A 6,642-nucleotide genomic window follows, 5' to 3' on the forward strand; every position below is an offset into this window, starting at 1 on the left:
TAGAGCGAATACAGCTCATAGAGTCAAACATGTACCCGGAAGTGTTCTCAGTGTATAAATAACCCGCCTGAAACAATGTTCATTCTTTTGTTCCGCTATACAGTACTGTACAGTACATTCGTTAAAGACCAAATTGTATAATTTTACGTAGGATAAATAATACATCGGAAAGTTAATATGTAATTTAACCGTCATTATTTATGTGTTTTGTGTGCCTTCGCCCTTTGTTTTTTACAAACAGTGAAAAGACACAAATTGCTTTTAACATGACATGTCTGATAAGGCAGTGCTTGCGGGGAGGAACTGTGACTCCTGTCAGTGGTATTTTAATAATGCAGTGGATCAGACAAGAGTAGAAATATGTCAACTGTGACATCACGGCCGCACCCTGTAAAAGAGGAGAAGAGGATGGAGAAATGTGAGTGGGTGAAAGTCCTACAGTAAATACTGAAGGTCTGCTGGCCCACCTGGCCTGGTCACATGACACAGCTGTCACCTGCCATGATGGTATAGATAGATACACTAGCGATACAGCTAAGTTAGTCATACTCTTGACAACAGTCAAGATTAAAAGAGGAGTTAATATTTTATTCATGCTATAAACATGCTCCTCCTACACCAGAGGTGTTGAAGTCGTTTTCACTGAGGGCCACATCGCAGTTATGTTTGGCACCAGAGAGCCGCTTCTAACATTGAATACTATTATTACACCATTTTTTAATGCATTTTTTTCCAGTAGATTTTTTTTTTTTACTAAAATGTAAAAAAAATATGGTAAAATGCAATAATTTCACATTAAACATAGTGTATATTACTGTAAATGGAAAAACAGTACTGCTGATTATATGGTAAAAAAAATAAAAAAGGCAGCTCAGTTGCCAGAATTTTACTGTAAAATGTACATTTGTTTTTTTTACTGTAAATAAAAAAACTGCATTTTTACAGTAACATTTTGGCACCTAAGCTGCCAGTTTGTTGTTGTTGTTGTTGTTTTTTACTGCAAATCAACAACTGATTTTTTAGTATATTACTGTAAATTCCAAAACGGCACCACAGTTTAATTCAGTAAAAAAAAAAGTACTGTTTTTTTCATTTAGAGAAAAATGCTGTAAAAACCACAGTAAATTTCACAATTGTACCATTTCACAATTGTACTATTGCTACTTTTACAGTGCACAATTTGATGGATAACTTGCTTTGAAATCATTATTATTAGTATTTTTTTCTTTTTAAAAAATGGTTTGAATGTTTGATAATATATTTTACATAATTAGACAACATTAAAGTTACCAAAATTTGTGATTGCATGGAGTACTTTTTTTTTCTGCCAAAATAGAAAGAAAGAATACATTTAATAAGATGAATTAAAGTACTTTATTGATACATATTATTTCCAGTATTTCAAGGGCCAAATAAAATGAAGTGGCGGGCCACATCTGGCCCCTGGGCCTTGGGTTTGACACCTGTGCCGTACGCCATAAACTTCTTCTGCATTTCATCACGCTGCTGTCTTCCGTGTGCATTTGTTGACGCTCCCTTTTGGTGGGCAGCTGAGCCACAACCCCCACACAGTGCAACACACTCATCTGTCCATCAGGGCCCACACAGTTTGCAGAAGAGTATGTGGGAATAAACTCAACACGGCATCTCTAAGAACGTTTTTTGTTTGTTTGTTTTTTTACAAAAAATGTTGACTGAAGTGAGTTATTGCGATGATAAAACACTTACTTAAAATGTTATACAGTTTGTGTTACTATAAAACATTTTTATCACGACACTTGCGTAACCTTATTTTTAAACCACAGTTTATTCCTTTTCAATTCAAACTGATATAGGACAATTAAAATATAACTTTGGCTTTCATTGAAGACTATTCCAACTGGATTCCAAAATGCGACCCTCAAAATTTTAATCAAAAACAAAATCAACGAAACAATTAAATATAAAGCATTTTTAAATTAAAACATACAAAACCCAAAACCAGTGAAGTTGGCATGTTGTGTAAATGGTAAATAAAAACAGAATACAATGATTTGCAAATCATTTTCAACTTATATTCAATTGAATAGACTGCAAAGACAAGATATTTAATGTTCAAACTGAGAAACAACATTTTTTTGCAAATAATCATTAACTTAGAATTTAATGGCAGCAACACATTGCAAAAAAGTTGGCACAGGGGCATTTTTACCACTGTGTTACATGGCCTTTCCTTTTAACAACAATCAGTAAACGTTTGGGAACTGAGGAAACCAATTTTTGAAACTTTTCAGGTGGAATTCTTTCCCATTCTTGTTTGATGTACAGCTTAAGTTGTTCAACAGTATTTTAGGTTTCATAATGCGCCACACATTTTCAATGGGAGACAGGTCTGGACTACAGGCAGGCCAGTCTAGTACCCGCACTCTTTTACTACGAAGCCACACTGTTGTAACACGTGACTTGGCATTGTCTTGGTGAAATAAGCAGAGGCATCCATGATAACGTTGCCTGGATGGCAACATATGTTGCTCCAAAACCTGTATGTACCTTTCAGCATTAATGGTGCCTTCACAGATGTGTAAGTTACCCATGCTTTGGACACTAATACACCCCCATACCATCACAGATGCTGGCTTTTCAACATCGCGCCTATAACAATCCGGATGGTTCTTTTCCTCTTTGTTCCAAAGGACACGACGTCCACAGTTTCTAAAAACAATTTGAAATGTGGACTCGTCAGACCATAGAATACTTACATATTGTTATGATCGTGTCTGTACTACATTATATACATAATATATATATATATATGTATATATATATATATATATATATATATATATATATATATATATATATATATATATATATATATATATATATATATATATATATATATATTTGTTATGATCGTGTCTGTACTACATTATATACATTATATATATATATATATATATATATATATATATATATATATATATATATATATATATATATATATATATATATATATATATATATATATATATACTTGCTTTGTGTGTATATAAAACGTTGATAGAGGGTTTTGAAGTTGTTTTAGAGCAAAGGTGTCAAAGTCGTTTTCACTGAGGGCCACATCGCAGTTATGTTTGGCCCCAGAAGGCCGCGTTTAACAGTAAACAATATTATTACACCATTTCTTTTATGCATTTTAGTAGTAGATTTTTTTTAAACTAAAATGTAAAAAAAAATATGGAAATTTGCAATAATTTCACCTTAAAATGTAGTGTATATTACTGTAAATGGAAAAACAGTACTGCTGTTTTTATGGTTAAAAAAAGGCAGCTCAGTTCCCAGAATTTTACTGTAAAATTTACATAGGTTTTTTTACTGTAAATAAAAAAACTGAATTTTTACAGTAAAATTTTGGCACCCAAGTTGCCAGTTTGTTTGTTGTTGGGTTTGTTTTTTACCGCAAATCAACAACTGTATATTTTTTGGTGTATTACTGTAAATGCCAAAACGGCACCACAGTTTATTACAGTAAATACAGTATGTTTTTTTTTCATTAAGAGAAAAATGCTGTAAAAACCACAGTAAATTTCACAATTTCATCATTGAATCAATTGCTACTTTTACATTGCACAATTTGATGGATAACTTGCTTTGAAATCAATATGATTAGTATTTATTTCTATTTAAAAAATGGTTTGAAAGTTTGATAATATATTTGTGCATAATTAGACAATATTTAAGTTAACATAATTTGCGATTACATGGAGTACATATATTTTTTTCTCCCAAAATAGAAAGAAAGAATACTAAGACAAGTAAGACCAGTTACAGTACTTTATTGATACATATTGTTTCCAGGCTTTCGAGGGCCAAATAAAATGAAGTTGCGGAACACAACTGGCCTGCAACTCCTTGGGTTTGACACCTGTGTTTTAGAGGGTTTTGTAGGCTACAACAGTGGCTCCCTTTAGCCGCATCTTAAAAAATCCTAAAATCCTAAAAAAAATAAGTGTTCTTGTCTCTCATAATGATTGTGAACGATAGGCAAAATTCCAAAAATAGTGCAGTTTTCCTTTGAAGCTCAGTGGTATACTCACAACTTTTCATGCTAACTATTTGGATTTGGTGGATGCTCCTCTTGGCTGATGAGAACACTGTGTTGTCACCACTGTTGCCGACTACAGACTCCTAATAGCAGGCAAATGCTGAAAGCGCGAGGCGTGGCTGTATGTCAACGCTGTTTGAGATGTATGCGCACATATTTCTTTGAAGTAAACTGGTCTTCCCTCGCAAGAGTTCAAGATGCCGACACCGCATATGGTACTGGGTGAAATACAGTATTTGTGATGCCATGGACCCATTTAGAACATCAGTGAGTATTAAACATCACCATGCAGGTTTAATAACAAGCTAGATCAGGCCTGGGCAATTAGTTTGCCTCGGGGGACCAAATTTAGAGAAAAAAATGTTTCTTGGGGCCGGTATATCTGTTTTTAGGAACATTAATACAAAACCTCACAATAATGTCTGATTGACGTTATGACAGACCGCCTTAAAAACGGAATGGAATTTTATTTGTTTTTACTGAACTAGACACCCAGAATGTACCTGATAATAATGTGGGATCTACGATATTAACTATGAAGGATAAAACACTGAATATTGACAACATATGAACGTCACACACCCTCTCGATCAACATATTTTACAATCACGCGAAATGCAACAAAAATGCAACAAACACAGCAAAATATGAATGCGAAGGGTAAAATAAACCCCACCTACAATCTGATATAGCTGATATACCACTAAGCTTTAGAACTTCGTTGTGAAAATCCTCTTCCGCGTCTGTCCCTGACACCCACATTTCAGGCTGACACTCTGTGGAAACACTCTGTGGAAACACTCTGTGGAAACGCTCCCCACCCACACTGCTTGGTGCCTCTTCTGAGCTGCTGTGACTTAGATTACCATAGTAACTAATTAGATTACCATAGTAACTAGTATATCATGCAAGAGCGCAGATTCCAACCATTGAAATACTTTGTATAGTTCAAGACTTAAGGTCATTTGAAAACATCACTGCACACCATAATGGCAGCTACAGTTTCCATCTTAAAGATCTAAAAAAAATTTGGGGAATGTCCGGCGGGCCAGATTGAAAAGCTTAATTTGCCTTAATTTGCACAGGTCTGAGCTAGATGGATAGATAGATATGAACTTTATTAATCCCTTGGGAAGGTTCCCTCAGGGAAATTCAATGTCCAGCTGCAGATAGCACCAAAAATGCAGTATTCAAAGATAAATACAAGAAAAAAAGTAACAAATAAGTTTCAAAAGGGATAATATAGAACATATATATCCAGAGGTGGGACCAAGTCATTGTTTTGCAAGTCATAAGTAAGTCTCAAGTCTTTCCTCTCAAGTCCTGAGTCAAGTCCCGAGTCAAGACAGGCAAGTCCCGAGTCAAGTCCAAAGTCAAGACTGGAAAGTCTCAAGTCAAGTCCCAAGTCATGCATTTTGAGTTTTGAGTCCTTTCAAGTCATTTTAACCACAGATATTTATGCAGATTGTGTATGCTTTTAAAACACTGTATTTATTTATTAAAACAAGTGCATTTGAAATTGCAGGAAAATAAATAGTGCTGACATTGCACTTCATAATGGCACTATTAACCAGTCATTTTAAACATTTAACTCATTCGTTTACAGAATAAACACAATTGAAAAAACAAGTGCAACTGTACTTATTTGCACAAAAGTGTTAACATTAATTTCCATGGCATATTGCATTGTAACTAGTTCCACAGCAGTTTCTATCCTGTTCTTACCTTATCTCATTAATCTCATTTCATACTGTATGTGTGTTGATATGTGCGTACACATGAAAAACATAACAAATACATGAACATAACAATGAACAGAGTTGTACTTTTTAGATGTCAGGGCCCTATGCTATATGTCAGGGCCCTATATCTGCACCTTATTGCTCTTTTATCCTGCACTACCATGAGCTAATGCAACAAAATTCCGTTCTTATTTGTACTGTAAAGTTAAAATATTAATGACAATTTTAAAAATACTAATAATAATTAAGAAAAAAAAAAAGGAAGTCTAAGTCTATGCAATATGTAAACATATTCTTAATATAGTATACATTATAACTGACCTTTATTTGCCTATGTGTGTCTTTTTGTAGGTGGCTAAAATACGCGGTGCTGCTGACCGCCTTCTAACGTTACGTTACTGTGTGTGATACAACGACTTACGTAACGTTATGTATAGGTACCTCATGCAAGCCTGCTTAAAAAAAATCCCTTGACAAAATGTATGAATAAGGTAGCGAAATGCAGTGGACGCAACAGATTGCCGTGTTTGCAATGACGTCATAACCATTGACATCTCATAAGTAGACGCAGCATTGGCCGCTGTGACGCGAGAAATTCGGCCGCCATCTTGAAGTGGTGATGAGGAGCCGGCGAGCAGCCTAAACTGACAGTTGACAGATAGAAAACAAAGATGCCGGCTGGTGTTCAGTGTTTTCCTGCTCAAATGAGTGGACTGTTGAAAATAGGAATCGGGGGATCACTTTTCACAAGTAAGTTTTAACATTAACGTACTATTGGTTGTATTTTGTGAAAATAATATTACCACAGAGTTGAGA

The 6,642-nt window shown here is 34.7% G+C and overlaps 1 protein-coding gene across 2 annotated transcripts in view; it reads right to left on the minus strand.

Moving 5' to 3' along the window:
- Nucleotides 1-38, minus strand: part of nme6 (NME/NM23 nucleoside diphosphate kinase 6) — a 23,415-nt gene extending 23,377 nt beyond the window's left edge. For both annotated transcript variants that reach the window (XM_062033842.1, XM_062033840.1), the window contains exon 1: nt 1-38. This exon is cut by the window's left edge and continues 161 nt beyond it. The gene's annotated coding sequence lies outside the window, so the exon portion shown is untranslated.
- Between the last annotated feature and the right edge of the window lie 6,604 nt (nt 39-6,642).

This window comes from Entelurus aequoreus, linkage group LG23 (genome assembly GCF_033978785.1).
Source record: "Entelurus aequoreus isolate RoL-2023_Sb linkage group LG23, RoL_Eaeq_v1.1, whole genome shotgun sequence".
In the NCBI taxonomy this organism is placed as follows: domain Eukaryota; kingdom Metazoa; phylum Chordata; class Actinopteri; order Syngnathiformes; family Syngnathidae; genus Entelurus; species Entelurus aequoreus.